Source organism: Carcharhinus amblyrhynchos, chromosome 13, assembly GCF_965287045.1.
Source record: "Carcharhinus amblyrhynchos chromosome 13, sCarAmb.v2.hapA, whole genome shotgun sequence".
Lineage (NCBI taxonomy): Eukaryota > Metazoa > Chordata > Chondrichthyes > Carcharhiniformes > Carcharhinidae > Carcharhinus > Carcharhinus amblyrhynchos.
The window spans coordinates 65,426,265-65,450,654 of record NC_137336.1 but is presented as its reverse complement, the minus strand read 5'-3'; the positions used below and the strand labels follow the sequence as shown (position 1 = coordinate 65,450,654).

Genomic DNA, 24,390 nt, shown 5'->3' with positions numbered 1-24,390 from the left:
CATACAATGATCGCTCGTCCCAAGAGGATCCCTCACAACAAGATCCCTAATTCTTCCTGCCTCATGACACAACGCCAGATCTAAGATAGCTCGCTCCCTCATTGGTTCCGTCACACACTGTTCAAGGAAACTACCCCGGCAGCATTCCAAGAACTCTTCCTCAAGCCCACCGCGTCCAACATGGTTGGATGAAAGTTGGATAATAGGCAAATATGTAATGGTAAATGATCTCTGAGCATTATGCATGACCTCTGGGAAGCTATGTTTCATGGCCTCTCTCTGTAGAGGTAGCTTTGAGAGTTCATGTTTCTCGTTGCAACAATATTAAAAAGATTGCACGCAGTTGGGATCTCACTATGGTTTTTGTATCTCCAGGCCATCTTCAATTTGGCAAATCGCCACCTCTTTAAATTATAGGCCCTAATAATCTTTCCCAACAACACCACAAAACAACGAGTAATTTTATTTCATCATAAATCAGTGACATAAACTTTGATTTGATTTATTGTCACATGTATTAACATAGTGAAAAGTATTGTTTATTGTGTGCTGTACAGACAAAACATAGCGTTCATATCGAAGGAAATGACAGCACTCACAATGTAGTGTATTGATTGTAGATAGGTGTGGAAAAAGATCAATTTAATGCAAGGTAAGTGCATTTGAAAGTTTGATGGCAGCAGGGAAGAAGCTGTTCTTCAGCGAGTTGGTATGTGACCTCAGGCTTACGTATCTTTTTCCCAACAGAAGAAGGTGGAAAAGAGAACGTACAGGGTGCATGAAGTCCTTCATTCTCTTGGCTGCTTTGCTGAGGCAGCAGGGAGTGTAGACGGAGTCAATGGATGGGAGGCTGGTTTGCAAGATGGATTGGGCTACAATCCATCTCGTTCCTTGTGGTCTTGGGCAGAGCAGGAGACATACCAAGCTATGATATAACAAGAAAGAATGTTTTCTATCGTGCATCTGTAAACGTTGAGTCACAGCTGACATGCCAAACTTCCTTAGTCTTCTGAGACAGCAGAGGCGTAGGTGGGCTTTCTTAACTATAGTGTCAGCATGGGGAGACCAGGTCAGGTTGTTGGTGATCTGGACAGCTAAAACTTGAAGCTCTCGACCCTTTCTACTTAATCCCCATTGATGTAGATAAGGGCATGTTCGCCTTTACACTTCCTGAAGTCGATGTCAATCTCCTTCGTTTTGTTGAAATTGAGGGAGGAATTATTGTTGCCATACCAGTTCACCAGATTCTCTCTCTCATTCCTGGACTGTGTCTCATCACTGAGATCCGATCCACTACAGTGGTATCATCAGCAAACTTGAAAATCAAATTGGAGGGCAATTTGGCCACACAGTCATAGGTGTATAAGGAATATAGTAGGGGGCTGAGAACACAGCCTTGTGGGGCACTGGTGTTGAGGATGATCACGGAGGAGGAGTTGTTGCCTATCCTAACTGATTGTCGTCCATGAGTTAGGAAATTCAGGATCCAGTCGCAGAGGAGGTGCCGAGGCCCAGGCCATGGAGTTTGGAGATATGTTTCATGGGAATAGGAGTGCTGAAGGCTGAGCTACAGTCAATAAATAGGAGTCTGACATGGGGTTGAGTGCAGGGCCAGAGAGATGGCATCTGCTGCACAGTAAGCAAACTGTAGTGGATCCATGTAGTTCGGGAAGCTGGAATTGATTCGTACCGTAACTAACCATTTGAAGCACATCATAATGATGGATGTCAGAGCCACCAGTCGTTTGTCATTAAGGCACCCTGGTTTTTCTTAGGTACCGGCATGATGGTCGTCTTCTTGAAGCAGATAGGGGCCTCAGACTGCTGTAAAGGGAGGTTAAAGATGTCTGTAAATACCCCCACCAACTGACACGTGCAGGATTGAGTGCTCGTCGCAGTACCCCATCCGGGCCAGTTGCTTTCCATGGGTTGACCTTCAAGAAGGCTGCTCTGACATCAGCAATGGTGACCCCAGATATAGGTTCACCGAGAACTTCCAGGGTACAGGGCATGCTCTCACTGACCTCTTGCTCAAAACGAGTGTAGAATGCATTGAGCGTTGGAGTTAGCAATGTTATAATCCCTTCGCCTTGTAGTCCGTTATGTCTTGCAGATCTTGCCATAGTCGGCAAGGGTCGGTGTAGCTAGCCTGGGACTCCAGTTTGGTTTGATACTTTTGGCATCTTTGATGGATCTCCTTAGATCATATTTGGCTTTCTAGTATAGGTCAGTGTTACCTGACTTGAAGGCCTCAGACGTGGACTTGAGCAAGGAGTGGATATCCCTATTCATCCATGGTTTCCAGTGGGGGAAACACACAGGTTTGCTTCTTTGTCATTGTATTTTGCAGAGTTTCAGATGCACCACCGATTTACTGAAAGCCAAGTGAATAACACGATTCTGCTTTTCAGAAACTCAGAGCTCTGTTCACCATGCTTGTAGCAGGTCCATCAATGGGCAGCACTCATCAGATTAAGCTGGTAGTAAGCATTCGCCCAGAATACTGATTAGCATGCATCAAGCTATGACACTTTGTAGCTCTCATCATGCAACAGCATCACAAAGCATTTTACACAACATTTTGCAAGAGCAGAAAGCAACAGCAGGAATTGTGGGGGTAACCCAACAGCCTAGTGGAGACTTTGTAAAGGAAGGGATTGCTACAATTAAAAAAATGCAGTCCTGTTGAATGTCATTTAGGGAGATTCAAAATTATTTTGTATAACAATATGATTGGGAGTTGAATGACTTGATCCTCCCCTGGACTGCAGTTTTCAAACAATTCAATGCTCTAAGGAAATCCATTTTCAGGAAACACTTCTCTTTCTCTGCATACGAAGCTTTGTAAATTAAATGGAAACAAGAAGATGAAACCCATCTGAAGATGGTGGGAAATTCTACTGCCGTGCATCAGATGTGTTTACAGGTTCTACACTGATTCCTGGTCTGTGCTATTTTAACTAGTTTCAGCTATGACAAAAAAATGTGTTAAATCTGTGCTCAATATTCTTATGCCATGGAGAAAACAAAAACATCTCGTTACCAGTCTTGTGAGAGAAAATGCTCAAGTGAATGTCAGGTGAAAATAAGATCACGTTTCATTCGAAATCCTCCAGTCAAGTAACTGGTGACATATTACAAATGATGAATTGTCACTCAAATGAAGTACAGGCAATGCCCATAAAATTTAACCGTTTCCAATTGTTTCCGAAGAGCAAAAGAACGCATTCTAAGATCGTTATCGAATTTATGGAAAAGAAATCTTGAGCACGTAGTCAAAACAGCCATGGGATCTGGACAGGATCCAGTCTTTATGCACCACAGCAGTTGAACCTCACTATAAAGGATCCTGCCTGCATGCATTTTGGCACACATTCACGGTACAAACAGTTCCTGATTATTTATACACCCACGCTTCCAGGCAGCGTGCTGAAAATATCAACAGCAACAAATGCAACAGATTCAGTTAAAAACATGGGATCAATTCTATTAGTTTCCTATCGTCACAGAAGGATTGCAGCATGGCAAGTTTAAACTTAAGTCTCAGCACAACCCTCAGGAGTCATGCAGGAAGTTGAAATCAATGCTACTATTGATTTGCATATAGTTCAAGCTGACAAAAATCGACATTGAGACTTCTGATTTAGGGTTAAACATAGAACATAGAACATAGAACATTACAGCGCAGAACAGGCCCTTCGGCCCACGATGTTGCGCCGACCAGTTACAAAAACAATGACCCACTAGCCTATACCAATCCCTTTTCGTCCATAAACCTATCCAGAGATCTCTTAAACGCCCCCAAACTAGACGCATCTACAACTGCAGCAGGCAGGGCATTCCAATCCCTCACCACCCGCTGGGTAAAGAACCTACCCCTGACATCCGTCCTGTAGCTACCCCCCCTTAATTTAAAGTCATGCCCCCTCGTGCTAGCTTTCTCCATCCGAGGAAAAAGGCTATCACTATCCACCCTATCTAAACCCCTAATCATCTTATATGTTTCAATAAGATCCCCTCTTAGCCGCCTTCTTCCCAACGAAAACAACCCTAGATCCCTCAGTCTCTCCTCATAGGACCTCCCCACCATACCAGGCAACATCCTAGTAAACCTCCTCTGCACCCTCTCCAACGCCTCCACATCCTTCTTGTAATGCGGGGACCAGAACTGCACACAGTACTCCAAGTGCGGCCGCACTAGAGTAGTGTACAGTTGCAACATTACACTGCGACTCCTAAATTCAATCCCCCTACCAATAAACGCCAAGACACCGTACGCCTTCTTGACAACCTTATCTACTTGATTCCCAACTTTCAGGGATCTATGTACACACACACCTAGATCCCTCTGTTCATCCACACTATTCAAAGTCCTCCCGTTAGCCCTATACTCGACACATCTGTTGCTCCTACCAAAGTGAATTACCTCACACTTCTCCGCATTAAATTCCATCCGCCACCTCTCGGCCCAGCTCTGCAACCTATCTAAGTCTCCCTGCAGACTATGACACCCTTCCTCGCAATCTACCACACCTCCAACTTTGGTGTCATCAGCAAATTTACTAATCCACCCAACTATACCCTCATCCAGATCATTAATAAAAATTACAAACAACAGTGGCCCCAAAACAGATCCCTGAGGCACACCACTCGTAACTGCACTCCATGATGAATATTTACCATCCACCACCACCCTCTGTCTCCTATCTGATAGCCAATTCTTGATCCAACTTCCTAGATTACCCACAATCCCATACATCTGCATTTTCTGCAGAAGCCTACCATGGTGAACCTTATCGAACGCCTTACTAAAATCCATGTATACCACGTCAACTGCCTTACCCCCATCCACCTCTTTGGTCACCTTCTCAAAAAACTCAATAAGGTTAGTAAGGCACGACCTACCTGCTACAAAACCATGCTGACTATTTCTAATCAATTCATTACACTCCAAATAACTATAAATCCTATCCCTAATAATTTTTTCTAAAACCTTGCCCACAACAGAAGTAAGACTCACCGGTCTATAATTCCCGGCAAAGTCTCTGTTCCCCTTCTTAAACAATGGGACAACATTCGCTATCCTCCAATCCTCCGGGACTACACCAGAGACCAATGACGACCTGAAGATCTGAGCCAGAGGCTCTGCAATCACCTCTCTAGCCTCCCAGAGAATCCTAGGGTAGATCCCATCCGGACCAGGGGACTTATCTATTTTCAGCCCCTCAAGAATTTCCAGCACATCCTCTTTATCAACCGTAATACTTTCTATTTTACACCCCTGCAACCCAATGTCCTCCTCAGCTATATTCATGTCCCCCTGCGTGAACACCGAAGAGAAATATTGGTTCAATACTTCTCCAATCTCCTCCGGTTCCACACACAACTTCCCCCTGCTGTCTGTAACTGGCCCTAATCTTGCCCTGACCAACCTTCTGTTCTTGTTCAGCCTCCAAAAGCAAGAGTGGTAAGACACGTATAACAAATCTAACTAAACTTCCAGGCTCACAAATGTTGATAAACCAGCAATTAAGAAATAAAATGGAATCACCTGAATTCCTGGGCCACGTATGGTAGACTGTAGTTGTACACGTCTAACAATAACAGAGTCCTAGTGACAACGCCATTCAAGTTTTGTTCATATTCCAAGTCATGATGTTTTCTTCATCTTTACAAACCATTTCAAAACTCTGGCTTCCCTCACCCAATTGTTCACATCTAGGATATGGCAATAAGGTAGCTAACTATCAACAAGTAACCATTTCCTCCTGATGATCTCTCCAACGAGACAAATATGAAAGCCATCACCGTTCAGACTGAAATATTTTACCAAGATGTAACATCTCAACTTCACAATGGCCAACATTGTAACAATCTCTAATTAAGCAGTTGAGGAATTTTGTGACTCATTTTTTAGATGAGACAGCAATGAGTGCTGTCACATGAAACAGAAAAAGAGTGGTAAGACATCGGGGCATAAAAAAAAGAGCATGGTGAAGACTGTAAAGAGTAAAAGAGAGTATGAGGCATCAGTCATAACATGAGAATTAAACTTTATGGTTTAGCCCTGTAAATAAAAGGATTATTCTTCTCACATGGGGTAGATGTCACTATTGTGCTTAAACAGTAAACTTCCTTATTTGCTTTCCAATCTTTTTCTTCTATCCTTAAGGAACTGACTGTTGACATGCTGGCATACGGCACTGACACTGTCCCAGCCCAACACCTTTCCCAAATAGTTATTCTGAACTGAGCTAGAGTTACTGTTAGCAGGATGCTTATCTGTGGGGGCATCACAGTTGGATTTGATCTTATTCACATTTGAAAGCTACACTTTAGTGAACAACAACCAGGAGTGAAAATCTTGATTGATTTTCCACCTCCACTTCGACTCTCTTCCAGGACTACTGCAGTTCTGACTGAAGTTACCAGATGCCTTGGATGCCATGAATAATCTGCATTTCTAACCATTGGGGTTATAAGAGCCTTAATTTTTTTTGAGCAACGAAATCCACAACTAACAGTTGATATGTGTAATACACCACATGCAAAAATGAGCCACCTGCAAAGTGAGATAACAACTGAGGATCCTGCAGCAACTTCAGGTGCTAAAACTTGAGAAAAATTCCTGTGGATTCTTGAGAAACAGGATCTACAGGCATTTAGAGAGGCAAGGACTGATTTGGGACAGTCAGCACGACTGAGTGTAGAAAATCATGTCTCACAAATCTGACTGAGTTCTTTGAAGGGATAACAAGGTGGACGAGGGTAGTGCAGTTGACGTTGTCTGCATAGACTTTAGCAAGGCCTTTGACATGGTAGGTTAATCTCACGGGTGGTTGGAGAGAGTTGTTTTTCAAACTGAAGGCGTGTGACCAGTGGCGTGCCTCAGGAATCAGTGCTGAGTCCACTGTTATTTCTTAGTTAAATTATTGCTTTAGATGAGAACTTAGAAGGCATGGTTATTAAGTTTGCAGATGACATGAACGTATGTGGCATAGTGGACAGTGAAGGTGGTTATCCAGGATTGCAAAGGGATCTTGATCCACTGGGCCAACGAATGGCAGATGGAGTTTAATTTAGATAAATGTGAGGTGGTGCACTTTGGTAGGCTGAATCGGGGCAGGACCGACTCAGTTAATGGTAAGGCACTGGGAAGAGTTATAGAATGAAGAGATCGAGAAGTATAGGTTCATAGCTCCTTGAAAGTGGAGTCACAGGCGGATAGAGCGGGTGAAGAAAGCATTCGGCATGCTTGGTTTCATTGGTCAGAACACTGAATACAGGAATTGGGATGCCTTGTTCAAGTTGTGCAAGATATTAGTAAGGCCACACTTGGAATATCATGTACAGTTCTGATCACCCTATTATAGAAAGGATATCATTTAACTCGAAGTAGTACAGAAAAGATTTACTGAGATGTAACCGGGTCTTGATGGTTTGAGTGAGGAGGAGAGGGTGGATAGACTGGGACGTTTTTCCCTGGAGCGCAGGAGGCTTTGAAGTGATTGGTATCAATGGGTGCTATTCTGATTGGCGGTTGGTGACTAGTGGAGTGCCGCAGGGATCGGTGCTGGGGCCTCAGCTATTTACCATTTATATAGATGGAAGGGACTGGGTGTAGGGTGATGAAATTTGCTGAAGACACGAAGATGAGTGGAAAAGCAAATTGCGTGGAGGGTGTGGAAAGTCTGCAGAGGGATCTAGATAGGCTGAGCGAGTGGGCGAGGACTTGGCAGATGGAGTATAATGTTAGCAAGTGAGAGGTTATCCACTTTGGCAGAAATAACAGTAGGAGGGATTACTGTTTAAAGGGCAAAAAGCTGCAGCATGCTACAGTGCAGAGGGACCTGGGGGTCCTTGTGCACGAGTCGCAAAAACCTAGTTTGCAGGTGCAGCAGGTGATCAAGAAGGCGAATGGAATGCTGGCCTTTATAGCGAGAGGGATAGAATATAAAAGCAGGGAGGTCTTGCTGCAACTGTACAGTATACTGGTGAGGCCGCAGCTGGAGTACTGTGCACAGATTTGGTCACCGCACTTACGCAAGGATATTTTGGCCTTGGAGGGAGTGCAGAGGAGGTTCACTAGGCTGATACCGGAGATGAGGGGGTTGGACTATGAAGAGAGACTAAATAGACTGAGTCTGTACTCGTTGGAGTTTAGAAGGATGAGGGGGATCTAATAGAGACTTGTAAGATAATGAAAGGGATGGATAGGGTAGAGGTAGAGAGATTCTTCCCACTCAGAAAGGACAGCAGGACTAGAGGGCACAGCCTCAAGATAAGGGGCGGGGGGGGCAGTTTAGAACGGAGTTGAGGAGGAACTTCTTCACTCAAAGGGTGGTGAATCTCGAATTCTCTGCCCGTTGAAGTGGTGGAGGCTACCTCGCCAAATATACTTAAGTCACGGGTAGATAGTTTTTGATGGACAAAGGAATAAAGGTTTAGGGGGAGAAAGCAGGAAAGTGGAACTGATCCATTTCAGATCAGCCATGATCTTATTGAATGGCGGGGCAGGCTCGAAGGGCTAGATGGCCGACTCCTGTTCCGATTTCTTATGTTCTTATGATCTCATAGAGGGCTATAAAATAATGAGGGACATAAATAAGGAAGATAGTCAACATCTTTTCCCAAAAATAGGGGAGTCTAAAACTAGGGGGCATCGGTTTAAGGTGAGATGGGAGAGATACAATAGGGTCCAGAGGTGCAGTGTTTCACTCAGAGGGTGGTCAATGTCTGAATGAGCTGCCAGAGGCAGTAGTTGAGGCAGGTACAATTGTGTCTTTTAAAAAGCATTTTATTAGCTACATGGGTGAGATGGATATAGAGGGATATCGGCCAAATGTGGGCAATTGGGACTAGCTTGTGGCAAGAAAGGGCAGCATGGACAAGTTGGGCCAAACAGCCTGTTTCCATGCTGTAAACCTCGATGACTTTAAAAGAAAAACCTTTGTTGGCACCTGAACAATTCATTTTATAATTAGCAATTGAAGCATTTGGGAAGTTCAAATAAGGCATGTAGTCATTACATCTTATAGCCCAAGTGCTCACATTAGTTATTTCAAATGTGTCACTGTCAACTATAATATTAAAGGAACCACATTAACGTAGATGTAGCTTTTAAAGGCTGTAAATCTGAAAAACAACAATCTCAACTATCATTGAGTGCTTGAGATGATTAAGTGTGGAGCAATTCTGCACTTTTAGCCAGTCCTTCAATGTCCCATCATTGGCAAACTGAGCTCCAGATTTTCACTGAAACAACATACTAATTTCATCAGACTTACAATGGAATAAGCTGTGTCAGGCGTGGTAAATTAGAGCAGAAAATGTTAACAGGTGCAACATGGGATTAAGTTACTTTCAGTAAACTGAAGGACCCCAAGCTTCAGAATCTATTATATTGTGTCTTATCAAAACACAAATTAAATACCTGTAGATTGCAAGGAACTAAGCAGAAGATAAGCCATGACCTTTTTTTAAAAGAAGTGTAATATGACATTTCATGAAGCTTGGAGCCTCAAAATCCTGGTAAGTAAGGCAAGGAGTTTCATTATGTTGAGGTTTTCTGAGACAATATTGAGCTAAAAATCGGAGATGGCACAATGATTCTGGATTTCAACAATTTTTATTGATAGTACTAGTCTGAAGTGCGCTGATCACAACAAAAAGCTTGAAACAACAAGCAAGAAATGGATTACTGATTATATATAGAGATGAAGTAAATAGAGAGAAGCTGTTTGCACTGGTGGAAGCACTGAAAACCAGACTTAAATTATTTAAGGTGGCTGGCAAAAGGAGGAACAGAACATAAAACATGCTGGAAAAACTCAGCAGGTCTGGCAGCACCTGTGGAGACAGAGATAATGTTGAACCTGTACAAATCTTCTGAATTAAATGAAGTGTAAGATTTTACACTGTCTGAGCAGGTGGAGCACAACAGAAGGACAAGATATTGGCCCATAACTTCCAGAGTGGCAATCTCTGTCAGATTGCCACTCTGAACAGAATTATCCCCACTGGGGTTTCTAAGCCCCCAACTTGTCCAACCTTCCTCACTCAAGCTGGGTCAGACAGGCGCAATGCAACGCATCGTCAGTGTAGAATAACTGGGGTGCAAAGAGGTAAGGAACGCCCCTTTTTAACTGCACTCATGCCACAAAGGGGATGTTTACAGGGAGCAGTTAAGTGGTTTACCGAAAGGAGTGGGGTGGAAAGTGGAAGAGAGAGAGAGAGAGAGAGAGAGAGAGACAGAGCACAAGCAAGCGCATAAGAACGAATGAGAACCAGACAGAGAACAGGAGATGGGGATTGGGCCATGGGTGGGGGTGGTATAGTCTATGTATGAGGTGACCCCTGTGAGGTTTGGTCTGGATGTATGGATTGTTAAAAGGATTTAAAATTGCTTTTGCTGACCGTTCCCAGCCCAGCACAGCGCAACTGTCGAGATGAAATTCGCACTGTTGGGCAATTACCAGGTAAACCTTTGTGTCAACTTCCTAGAGGATTTTCCCAGTGTATTACTTGGGTACTCCCAAATGCAACACTAGGCAACCAGGTGGTTATCGGCCATTATTTACTTTGTTCATTAGTTGTGTAACATAAACAGGGCCAGGTTTTATGGCTGATAAAATTGGATATCCTGAATTAAAGAATTGGACATATTAAAAATCAAACAAACAGTCAAACCTCAGGCAGGCCAGTTGTACAATACACAAACCTGTCTGGGCCTGACTCATCAACCTCCGATCAAAAGTCGTTGCGCCCTACTGATACTTAGCAGGAGATCATTGCACCCCATTGAAATGCACCAGCCTATTGTTAGAAGCCCAGATCGGGCCAGACTTTCTGTCACCACAAGTTCCTGCAGTTGGCTTAATCTGATAACAGGTTACATGTAAGCAACAGCATGGAGATGGACATCTGAGGGCGGACCCTGGTGTCCCGTCAGGCAGACATCAAGAAACCCACTGGGTATTGGAACCCCATCCTGGGACCTCATTGGCCAGAAGCCAGAGAAGTTTCTGGAAGGGGAAGCAGGCAGGGGATAAAGTAGCACACTTGCAGACACCAGCAGGGAAGACTGGAGAAGACTCGATGAAGCAGGTGACCCTTGACCATTCGGAAGGCTGACCAGAGAAGGAAGGAAGAAACTGCCATCAAGACTCACCTTCGTGAAGACGGACCAGAGGGACTCAGAGAATCGAGCCTGCAGTTTTAACCAAACCATCTTAGCGGGTAGTGTATCTGATTTTGGGGTATCGTCTTGTTTTATGTGGGTAACATAAGGGTTCGTAGTGTTATTGTTAATAAACTTGTTGAACCTTTACTTGTGTTTGTCATTTGTCCACCTTGCAAATAAGGGGACCGGGGTAAAACACTGAAGTAAGCAAACGGGTCTAAAGAATCAGAGATTTTAACATTCCAACAGTTGTCAAGTGAGTCATTGATTTCAAATGAACGAGTGATCAAAATTCCAGGTCCCTATCCTTCTCAGTTCCATACATCACATTACATTTTTTAAGTGTATTCCACATTGTTACTTCTTGTACCTAATTTCAGTTCCATGTTGTTTGAGGTCCAAAAACCATCTCTGCTTTTCAACGTAGCCTAAACAGATCATTTACTGCAACAAGTTATGCACTGGCAGTGTGAAATGCATTTCTGAAATGTAGAAAAATATCTGCTTTTTAGCCCAATAAAAATGGAGGAAATTGGTTAAATATAACTACCTGTACCTCAATCTCAGGAAAAGAATGCAAAAACGGAACCTGAACAGAAATTTGCTGTGTTAACAGACCTCATAGTTCCTGACAGCCTATTGCTATCATTCGTCAACAAATCTCCAACTTCCCTGACAACGCCGGTGGAGTTCACAGGCATGCAGTTTCTCAGGGGAATATGACAAAAGAACTTGAAATTTTTGTTCATTTTTCTGAATATGACATTATAAAAAACAGCCTTCACGTACAAAAAACGGCCAGATTTCATTAATTAATATTCAACACACCTTAATTTGTCACTTGGGTTGAGGAAAAGTTCCATGATAATTACATGACATTTTACTACAAAACCACATGAAAATGGGAAAAACATTCAACGCTACAACTACAGATTCTGTCCTTCCAAAACTGCATCTGTGGAGGTCAATATATTTATGTTGGTGGTTGCTGTGAGATCAATTGAATTGAACAACTGAACAAGTGTATTAGATTAATATTTCAGCATTGAGCCTGCAGTATGATTTTTTTTTCTCTCCAGCACAAATCAAGAACGTAAGCAGGAGTAAGCCATCTGACCCCTTGAATCTGCTCCGCCGTTTAATAAGATCATGGCTCATCTTTTCATGGCCTCAGTTCCATTGACCCACCCGCTCACCAAAACCCTTAATTCCTTTACTCTTCAAAAATTTATCGATCTTTACTTTAAAAACATTCAATGAGGTAGCCTCAACTGCTTCAAAGGGCAGGGAATTCCAAAGATTCATAACCCTTTGATTCACAACCCACTTCAATTCAGTCCAACATCTGCTTCCCCTTATTTTGAGGCCATGCCCCCGAGTTCTAGTTTCACCTGCCAGTGGAAACTACTTGCCTGCTGCTATCTTATCTATTCCTTTCATAATCTTATGTCTCCCTAAGATCTCCCCTCATTCTTCTGAATTCCACTGAGTATAGCCCCAGTCTACTCAGTCTGTCCTCATAAGCCAACCCTCTCAAATCCAGAATCAACCCAGTTAATCTTCTCTGCACCCCTTCCAGGGCCAATATATCCTTTCTCAACTGAGTCCAAAACTGTACACAGTACTCCAGGTGTGGCCTCACCAGCACCTTATACAACTGCAACATAACCTCCCTGTTTTCAAACTCCATCCCTCCAGCAATGAAGGACAAAATTCCATTCGCCTTCTTAATTACCTGCAAACCAACTCCTTGTGATTCTTGCACAAGGACACCCAGGTCCCCCTGCACAGCCGCATGCTGCAAATTTTTACCATTTAAATAGTAGTCCATTTTACTGTTACTCCTGCCAAATAGATAACCTCACATTTACCAATATTGTGCTTCATCTGCCAGACCCATGCCCACTCACTCAGACTATCTATATCCCTTTGCAGACTTTCAGCATCCTCTGCACATTTTGCTGTCACTCATCTGTGTGTCATCTGCGAATTTTGACACACTACACTCAGTCCCTAACTCCAAATCTATGTAAATCATAAGCAATTGCGGTCCCAACTCTGATCCCTGATGCACATCACTAGTCGCTGATCGCCAACCAGAAAAGCACCCCTTTTACCCCCACACTGCTTTTTGTTAGTTAACCAATCCTCTATCCAAGCTAGTGCCAAATAAACCTGTTGGACTTAAACTAAGTTTTGAGAGACTTCTTACTGTGCTCATCCAAATCCAAAGCTGGCATCTCCACATGATGAAATATTGGAACACAGATTCTAAATTCTCTATCTGGCATTTCCCATTGAATGCGTTTTCTTTGAAAAATAACTTTGCATGTGACAGCACAAGATTCACTGCTTATTAATCTCTGCCACTTGCTCATGTGGTGACAGTACACCTCCAAATTCTTGGCCAACGAGTAATGATCAAAATGATCAAGTTCACCTTGTTGCAACGTTGAAATTTACTTGAAATAAAAGGTGCAACATAAAATGCAGATATGCCAAAGTTCACAAAATTAACCACACAGCAACAATATGCCACTCAGCCGACATGTGCCTTTTTACCATCCTTAGCAAAGCACTGTGGTGGTTGGGTGCTGAATAATTAGCCTGTGCAGCTGTCAGAAAAACACACAACTGAGCTAAAAACAAAATTCTGAAGTGCACCATCTTTTGAAAAGACAAAGCAAGCTTGTTGCACCCGACACAGACCTTGCTTCTCAACTCTCTATCCAAAGTATTCACTTGTCTTTTGCTGCTTCTGTCTGTTTTGTTTCCAAATTTCCTGTATTGGTAGCATTTTCTTTTTATAATGCTTCTCTATTACAGCAACTGCTTGTTTGGATTTTTTTTTGCTCCTTTTTGATGCTGAAAAAACTCAGCAGGTCTGACAACATTTGCTTACAGATACCCTGTTCAAAATTTTGAAAAAACTCTGCTTCCCTCAACTCCAACTCTGTTTATGTGCAAGCTGGACTGATTAATTGCCTGGAGCATTGTCATTAGCACTTTAATAGTGTGTGTTGGCAAGCAGGCAAAATATTAATATTACATCTACTTTGACTGTGAAAAACATCATCTGGTTTAAGAAAAATGCTAAATGCTCGGTGATGCAAACTTTAAATTGATTTTTTTTTAAACTCTTCATGTTTGTCAAAACTCGAGTGGAGTAATTTACTAATTCTAAAGTCAGGGTGTCAAAATTTTAAAAATTAAAACTGATCAAATGATTTACTTAATTGAACAATGAAGTGTGTCATTTTTAAAATAAAAGCATTCATACTCCCAAGTCAAAAGATTAGGGATTAATGCAAAACTGTAGATTTCAGTCCATGATCTAGGATGGCACTTCAGTTCAGTCCTATGGGAGTGCTGCACTGTTAGACAGACTTAGGGTATGTCAAGTCAGGACCCTATCTTAGGTGGATGGAAAAGATGTTGTGATAATACTTGAAGAGCAGGGAATTAATCTAGAACAAGATCATTTGGTCATTCTTTCGCTCTAGGAAACTGGGCTGACACACCAGCCTAAGTAACTCAAACCTCAAACATACAAAGATGTAGTTGAAGTTTGCAGCAGAGGGAACCTAGGCATAACCTGGAGACATCTCGGCTTGTGCTCAAGGATGATTGTTGGTAAACAGTTACTTGGTAATACAGAACTTGAATACTGCTGAAGAGAGATACATGCTGTCAAAGCTTTCTATCTTACACTCATCAGGACAATAGCAAATTTCAAATGGTCACAATTTATACTGCATGAAACAAAGTGGGTGCTGATTGGCTGGCAAGTGGACTCAGAGTGACAGGCATTGCTGTGAAGAAAAGAAGGGGGTACTACAAGCTCCCAAACTCCTGGGTAATTCAAAAGACAGGAAGAAGTCTCACAACATCAGGTTCAAGTCCAACAAGTTTATTTGGTAGCAAAAGCCACTAGCTTTTGGAATGCTGCTTCTTCGTCAGCTAAGTGGGTGTTCTGTTCACAAATATGGCAGATAAAGACACAAACTCGACTTACAAAATAATGGTTGGAGTGCGAGTCTAGACAGGTAATCAAGTCTTAAAGATACAGATAATACGAGTGGAGAGAGCATTAAGCACAGGTTAAAGAAATGTGCATTGTCTCCAGACAGGACAGTTAGTGAGATTTTGCAAGCCCAGGCACGTCGTGGGTGTTACAGATAGTGTGACATGAACCCAAGATCCTGGTTGAAGCCATCCTCATCTGTGCGGAACTTGGCTATCAGCGTCTGCTCAGCGACTCTGCGCTCATGTGTCGTGAAGGCCACCTTGGAAAATGCTTACCCGAAGATCAGAATGCCCGTGACCGCTGAAGTGTTCCCCAACAGGAAGAGAACAGGTTACCTCTTTGTTGTCCAGTACTGTCCTGGAGCACAGAAGCTACGACATCATCTCTGGAGCCTTCAATATGTCATTGATGAAGATGAACATCTCGCCAAGGCCACCCCCACACCCTCCTTCTTGCCTTCAAACAACTGAACAACCTCAAACAGACCACTGTCCAGCCTTCAGGAGAACCGTGACCACGATACCACACAACCCTGCCACAGCAACCACTGCAAGACGTGCCGCATCATCAACATGGATGCCGTCATCTCACGTGCGAACACCATTCACCAGGTATACGGTATATACTCTTGCAACTCGGCCAACTTTGTCTACCTGATACGCTGCAGGAAAGGAAGTCCCAAGGCCATGCAGATGCTACGGTAACAGACGAATGAACACCGCTCGACAATCACCAGGCAAGGTGATTCCTATTGGGGAACACACAGGCATTCGGCCTCTGATCTTCAGGTAAGCATTCAAGACACACGACAACGCAGAGTCGCTGAGCAGAAACTGATAGCCAAGTTCCACACGAGGATGGCCTCAACCGGGATCTTGGTTTCATGTCACACTATCTATAACCCCCACGACTTGCCTGGGCATAACGCTCTCTTCACTCACATTGTCTGTACCCTTAAGACTTGATCACCTGTAAAGACTCACATTCCAACCATTATATTTTAAATTCAGTTTGTGTCTTTATGTGCCCTGTTTGTGAACAGAACTCCCACTAAGCACCTGATGAAGGAGCAGCAGCGCTCTAAGCTAATGCTTTTGCTACCAAATAAACCTGTTGGTCTTTAACCTGATGTTGTGAGACTTGAAACATATGCCAGCTCAAGATACAATGGAGTAATTATCAGCCAATCAAGTAGTTTGAAAGGAAGTTTTAATCAACATGGAATAGTGCCAGAGCTGGAAAAGGGCACAAAGAACCTCTAAAACCTGCAAGTGTGTATCAAGAGGAGAAAATAGACTTTAATCAAAAATATGAAGAGCACAGTTGGCCAGAGGTACCCAGTGTTCCACAGTGAATGTGACTGCTTATACTGCCTTTTGCTAAGTATCATGATTTGGACTGACGATAATAATCTTAAATTGGGTGAAATTTTATGAAAATAACTCTTAACCAATGTGGTAGGCAGCAAGCTTAAATTGAAATGGTGTTTTAGATTAGCTCTCCCAATTTAGGTAAATTAGAAGTTTGGACTAAGTTTTGTAATTAAAGTCAACCTCAGATCTTAGATCTCCACTGCTCTCTGGGCAAGAGTATTCCAAAATCTATCAACTCGCTCAGAAGAAATTCCTCCTCATCGCCATCTACATGGGATGGCCTTATTTTTGAACTGTGCCACCTAGTTCTAGAATCCTCCACAAGAGGAAACATCCTCCCAATGTTTACCTCGTCAAGAATCCTCAGAATCTTCTACATTTCAGTAAGATCATCCCTCATTCTTCTATACTCCAATGAAAATGAGCTCAGCCTTTCCTATAAGGCAACCCCTCGATCCCAAAAATCAGCAAATTCATCATCACTGAACTGCCTCCAATCCAAGCGTATCACTCTTCAAGTACACAGACTAGAATTGTACACGGAACTCCAGGTGAGGTCTCACCACAGCTGCAGACAGTAAAGACAGCTGAAGCAAGATTTTCCTCCTTTTGTACACTATGCTCCTTCCACAAAAAAAATCAACATTGCATTTGTTGTTCTAATCACTTGCTGTAGCTAACTTTTCTGTCATTCATGTACAAGGTCACCCAGATTCCTCTCGTGCAGCATTCTTCAGTGTCCATTTAAATAACATCATTTTCTGTTCCTACCTCACTTTTTCCCACAATACCTGCCATTTTTTTGTCCACTCACTTCACCCATCTACAGGCAGCAAGGTGGTACAGTGGTTCATACTTCTGTCTCAGAGCCAGGCACTTGGGGTCACTGTCTGTGCAGAGTCTGCATGTTCCCTGTATCTGCATGGGTTTCCTCTGGGTGTTCCGGTTTCCTCCCAGTCCGAAAGGCGTGCTAGTTAGGTGCATTGGCCATGTGAACTTCTCCCTCAGTGTACCCAAATGGTTGTCGCAATGTGGCGACTAGGGGATTGCCACAGTACTTCATTGCAGTGTTAATGTATGCCTACTTGCGCCACTAAGAAATAAACTGGAAAATGACCTATTTATCCTGACTTGCTGCTTCCTGTCAGTTCGCCAATTCTCTATTCATGCTATTTGTGCTACTGCTATTGGGTGACACAGTGGTAAGCACTTCTGTCTGACAGCACCAGGAACCTGTGTTCAATTCCAGCCTTGGGTGACTGCCAGCACTAAGTCTGCACATTCTCCCCATATCTGCATGGGTTTCCTCCAGGTGCTCCAGTTTCTTCCCAGTCTGAAAAATGTGGTTAGGTGCATTAGCCATGCTAAAATTTCTGTCCATGTATCCGAACACACATCGGAGTGTGGCATAGGGGGTCTTCACAGTAACTACATTGCAATGTTAACGCAAGCCTACTTGTGATACTAATAAATAAACCTTAAAAATATTAAACATCTCTTTGCAGACACTTGGTATGCTCATTACATAAGAACATAAGAAATAGGAGCAGGAGTAGGCCATCTAGCCCTTCGAGCCTGCCCCGCCATTCAATAAGATCATGGCTGATCTGTCGCTGCTCAGTTCCACTTTCCCGCCCTCTCCCCATAACCCCTAATCCCCTCTCTTATCAAAAACCCATCAACCCGCGTCTTAAAAATATTTAGCGAGGCAGCCTCCACCACTTCAACGGGCAGAGAATTCCAGAGATTCACCACCCTTTGAGTGAAGAAGTTCCTCCTCAACTCCGTTCTAAACCGCCCCCCTTTTATCTTGAGGCTGTGCCCCCTAGTCCTACTGTCTTTTTTGAGCGGGAAGAGTCTCTCCACCTCTATCCTATCCATCCCATTCATCATCTTATACGTCTCAATGAGATCTCCCCTCATTCTTCTAAACTCTAACGAGTACAAGCCCAGTTTATTCAGCCTCTCCTCATAGCTCAACCCCCTCAACTCCGATATCAGCCTAGTAAACCTCCTCTGCACTCTCTCCAAGGCCAAAATATACTTGCGCAGGTGCGGCGCCCAAAACTGCACACAGTACTCCAGCTGCGGCCTCACCAATGCCCTATACAGCTGCAGCAAGACCTCCCTACTTTTATATTCAATCCCCCTCGCTATGAAGGCCAGCATCCCATTCGCCTTCCTGACCACCTGCTGCACCTGCAAGCTGGGTTTTTGCGACTCATGCACAAGGACCCCGAGGTCCCTCTGCACCGTCACCTGCTGCAGTTTTTCGCCCCGTAAGTAATAGTCCTTCCTACCATTCTTCCTACCAAAGTGGACCACCTCACACTTACCAACATTAAATTCCATTTGCCAGTTCCTGGCCCATTCGCCCAGCCTATCTAGATCCTTCTGCAGACTCTCCACACCCTGCGCACAATTTGCCGTTCCCCTAATCTTGGTGTCATCAGCAAATTTCGACACCATACACTCGGTTCCCTCCTCCAGATCATCTATATAAATGGTAAAAAGCTGAGGTTCCAGCACCGACCCCTGGACCCCCTCCACTAGTCACCATCCGCCAATCCGAATAGCACCCGTTGACCCCCACTCTCTGCCTCCTATTTGACAACCAATCCTCTATCCACACTAACACCCTACCCCCAACTCCACGTCCCTCGACCTTCTGCAATAACCTCTTGTGAGGTACTTTGTCAAACGCCTTCTGAAAATCTAGAAAGACCACATCCACCGGCTCTCCTCTATCCACCGCCCTAGACACATCCTCATAGAACTCCAGTAAATTTGTCAGACACGACTTCCCTTTAATGAAACCGTGCTGCGTCTGCTCTATCAAGCAATTCCCTTCAAATTACAAATTGCTTTCCTACCCATCTTTGTATAATTAGAAAATTTGGCTACAATACAGTCTTCGCTTTCATCTATGTCATTAACACAGTCAATAAATAGTTGAGGCCTCAATGCTGATCCCTGTGGCATACCTCTTGCTACAGTTTGTCAACTGGAAAATGACCTAATTATCCCAACTCGCTACTTCCCATCAGATAGCCAATTCTCTATTGATGCTATTTGTGCCATTGTCATGCCCAGTAAAAGCATGCCTGATCCATAATTTTAAAATATGGACTGTAATCAGTTTGAAATCTTTTGGAATTAACATTCATTTTAAAAAAGGAATGCTTTTTAATTGTTGAAGGTCATGTGACTTTTGCTATTTCAAGCTCAGTTTCCCAAAAGTTCCTGATTGAATAACCAGGCCTCCAACTTGAATGGACATGCCAAGAAAGTCCACATGTAGGACATACGCCTGCTATCAGTTATGGACTCATCCAAAATCAAAATCTGTAGACCCTCAGATTCTGTGTCCATGAGCTTGATACTCAACAAAAACAAGCTACGGAAGCCAGTTTATCATAAATGAGTCTGATCAGCATGCCCTCATCAATTCTCTACCCTGCAGCAATGGCTTCTAGCTTTAAACCATTCTAGGTGCACGACTTTTGATCATGCATCGCCTGGTCAAAACCATCTTCAGATAACCATTTGATTAGCACAAGAACCAGAGAGAAACTGGTGAGTCTGCAGAGATGATGTAGAACCTTCCACACACCTGACGAAGGAACACTGTGTCCGAAAGCTTGTGGGATTACTATCAAATAAACAGGTCGGACTTTAACCTGGTGTTGTGAGACTTCTTACTGAGTCTGCAGAGAACAGAGCAACTGCAGAAAAAGACACAGAAGCGGGCTCCTTTTAAAATCTGCAGACAGCTTCCAGCCATTCCTTTTTGAAGTTCACCAGCACAGAAAAATGACCTTCTTGTAGGAAAATCACAAGTAATTAATTTTGTGATCTGCTGCAAAAGCCATCTCTGAGCAAATCCTGCAACAAAACAGCTTCTTGACTCCAGCTCTTGAAACCACCTGGATCAGCTGTCAGCAGTGAAAACACTTTTTTTCAACAGGCTCACAACAAATAAGACAACCTAAATACCTGACTTACAAACTGAACCTTTGTCACCAATTGCTAACAGTGCAAAACCATATTAAACTGTACCTGGTGTGTGAATGTATGTAGAGTGAGACAATGTTTGGACTTTCCAGGGTCAATACGTGAATAAACATGCTCAATTTAAACCCATGACAGCTTGTTGCTAGTATTTCAAAATTGACCATATATTCTCGTTTTCTGCTCCAAAAATGCACCGATTACCAAGTAGTTTAATTCATTAAGCTCTAAATTTAATGCAATACTTACATCTCCCTAGTTTAAAGGGCTGTCCATGTTTACAGGGATAAAATCTTAAAAACTTACCAATCACCTACATGCCTTGAACACTCACGAGCTTCTGGAGGCAGAAAAAGATACAAAATACAGTGCTGTCTTCCCTCTCTGCGCCAATTCCCAAGTTAGCACTCTTACCTTGTAACACTGTGCTGCCTCAAACTATACAAAAGCAAAACCAGTCTACTTTGAAACAGATTAACACCCATTCACTTTCAGTTGATCAACAGATAACTATCACTGCCAAGTGGTTTATGCTAAGTAGGCTCCAAAACTAGCTTGCAGTTTCAGACGTCAGAGTCTGGCTACCAATCTAAATTATAACCCCAAAAAAAACTTGAGACTCCCAGCCGCACCAAATTCTCAGGTTAGCACTCGTACCTCATCAAACTCAGGCCTTGTCAAACTCTGTGCTCCCACACAAACACTGAGGCCCAATTGCCAGGACGAGGGTAGCAACACTTCTTAAAGGCACAGCATTATCACAATTTACCCATATTACATTCTATTTACCAGTTTTTCCCATTCATTTACCGTATGTCTCTTTGTAGCCTCCTTACATCCTCTTCATCATTCACTTTCCTATCTACCTTTGTATTGTCAGCAAATTTAGAGACTATATCTTCAGTCCCTTCAACCAAGTTATTTACGTAAATTGTAAAAACTGGAGGACCAGCACTAAACCCTGTGGCACACCACTCACCACATTCTGCCAACCAGAAAAATGCCCATTTATGCCCACCCTCAGCAAGTCAATCTTCAATCCATGCTGATATGTTACCCCCCACACCATGAGCTTTTATTTTACACAGTAGTCTTTTATGTGGCATCTTGTCAAATGCCTTCTGAAATGTAAGAACATAACATAAGAACATAAGAAATAGGAGCAGGAGTAGGCCATCTAGCCCTTCGAGCCTGCCCCGCCATTCAATAAGATCATGGCTGATCTGTCGTGGCTCAGTTCCACATTCCCGCCCTCTCCCCATAACCCTGAATCCCCTCGTTTATCAAAAACCCATCAACCCGCGTCTTAAAAATATTTAACGAGGCAGCCTCCACCACTTCAACGGGCAGAGAATTCCAGAGATTCACCACCCTTTGAGTGAAGAAGTTGCTCCTCAACTCTGTTCTAAACCGCCCCCCCTTTATCTTGAGGCTGTGCCCCCTCGTCCTACTGTCCTTTCTGAGCGGGAAGAGTCTCTCCACCTCTATCCTATCCATCCCATTCATCATCTTATACGTCTCAATGAGATCTCCCCTCATTCTGTAAGGACAGCGGTCACCATTTCGTCTTTATTCACAGCACGTGACACCTTTGTCACAAAGAAATTTGTTAAACACGAGTTCCCTTTCACTAAACCTGCCCGATTGCCTTGAATTCTTGGAAATACTCAGCTATAACGTCTTTAATAATAGCTTAATGCTACTAACATTTTTTCTTGAGATGTTCGGTTCACTGGCCTCTGGTTTCCCGCTTTGTCTCCCCTCCTTTTTGAATAACAGTTACATTTGCTATTGTCTGATCTCATGCAACCTTACCTGAATCCAGGTAATTTTGGAAAATTAAAACCAACACACTTACTACCTCATTAGCCAAATCTTTCAAGGCCTTAGAGCAAAGTCCGTCCAGATCATGGGATCTGTCAGCCCGCACACCCAAACATTTGCTTAATACCACTTCCCCTGTGATTGTAGTCTTCAGGTGTTCCTCCCTTCCCTTCCCAGCTATTTCTGGGATGTTGTTATTTCTGCCCTTTATAGTGAAGACAGATGCAAAATACCTATTTAATTTATTTGCCATTGCCCTCCTTTCCATTTCTAATTCCCCAGACACGTTCTATTGGTTCAATGCTCACTTTGTTAACTCTTTTGTTAAATTTAAAGATGTACTCAAACTCTTAATTGGCATCATATGACTGACGAGCTTGCTCATGTACTCTAGTTTGTCTTTCCTTTTCCATCTGCCAGTCTTTCATACTCTTTATGCTCTTTCCAATCTTCTGACCTGCCACTTGTCTTTGTACAAATATGTTTTTTTACTTTAATTTTTTTCTGTCTTCAACTTCTTTTTAGGTAACTACTGATGATGGACTCTCCCCTCAGAATTTTTCTTCTTCATTCCAATGTATCTATTCTGTGTATTCCAACATAGCCCTTTAAATGTCTGCCCTGAACATCTGTTGATCTGTTCCTTCAGCACGTTTGCCAGTTCACTGCAGCTAGCTCTGCTTTCATGTTGTGGCATGGTAGCACAGTGGTTAGCACTACTTCCTCACAGCACAAAGATCCTGGATTTAATTCCCGGCTTGGGTCACTGTCTGTGTGGAGTTTGATGAGGAGGCGCTGGCATTGGACTGGGGTAAACACACTAAGAAGTTCACAACACCTGGTTAAAAAGTCCAACAGGTTTATTTGGTAGCAAACGAGTTTGCATTCTCTGTGTGGGTTTCCTCCGGGTGCTCAGGTTTCCTCCCACAGTCAAAAGATGTGCAGGTTAAATTCACTGGCCATGCAAAATTGACTCTAGTTTCAGGGGGATTAGCAGAGTAAATATGAGGAGTTACGGGGACAGAATCACAGACACCCTACAGTACAGAAAGAGATCATTCGGCCTATCAAGTCAGCACCGACCACAATCTCACCCAGGCCCTACCCCCATATCCACCCACTAATCCTTCTAACGTACGCATCTCTCGACCCTAAGGGTAATTTTAGCATGGGATAGGATAACATGAAATTTTTGTTGATGCAGGCTTGATGGGTCAAATGGCCTCCTTCTGAAACGGAGGGATGTTATGCCCTCAAACTTAAATTTAAAGTACTGAATTGGAGACACACTTCACTCCCTCAACTGAATGCAAAATTCAAATGGTAATTTGTTGCTACATAGGGGCACCTTTACAATGAGGTTATGAATTAATCCTCTCACTGCACAATACATCAGGGCTATTTCTGGGACCAACCAGAGACTATACATGTTGTTCTAAGTAACCATCCTCAAAATGTTCTATGAACTCATCTATGCTACCTTTACCCATCTAATTTTCCAAGTCGAAATGCAAGATAAAATCCCCGTGGCTTTTGCAATAACTTTCTGACAAGCTCCCATCATCTCTTGTATACTCTATCCTGCTATATAATTACAATTTGAGGGCCTCTACACCTCTCGATTTTTTTGCCGTTATAATTTTGCATCACAACCCAACTGCTTCCATATCCTAGTTTCCTGAACTTGGGTCATCCCTGTCTAATGCATTAATTAACAAAACAACTCCTCTAGCTGTATTTTAACTTCCTGTCCTTTCTATATGTCAGATATGCTTCAATATTCAGGTTCTAATCTATGCCATCCTGCAACTGGAATGGATGTAAACATGCCACTCACAAACAAACTAACTCCAAAACAGGTCAAGCAACTTAGTCCTGAATTTGAAGCTCACCTCAAGCTTAACTAGTTCCAAGCTACAACTATTGTCATGTTCAAAAAAGGCAATGATTCAAACTATGAATCAGTTCTAGAA

General features: G+C 43.0%; 1 protein-coding gene across 4 annotated transcripts in view; it reads right to left on the bottom strand.

The window, feature by feature from the left end:
• LOC145351956 (transcription elongation regulator 1-like) overlaps positions 1 to 24,390 on the bottom strand; it is a 121,924-nt gene that overhangs the window by 76,577 nt on the left and 20,957 nt on the right. The window lies entirely within an intron of this gene.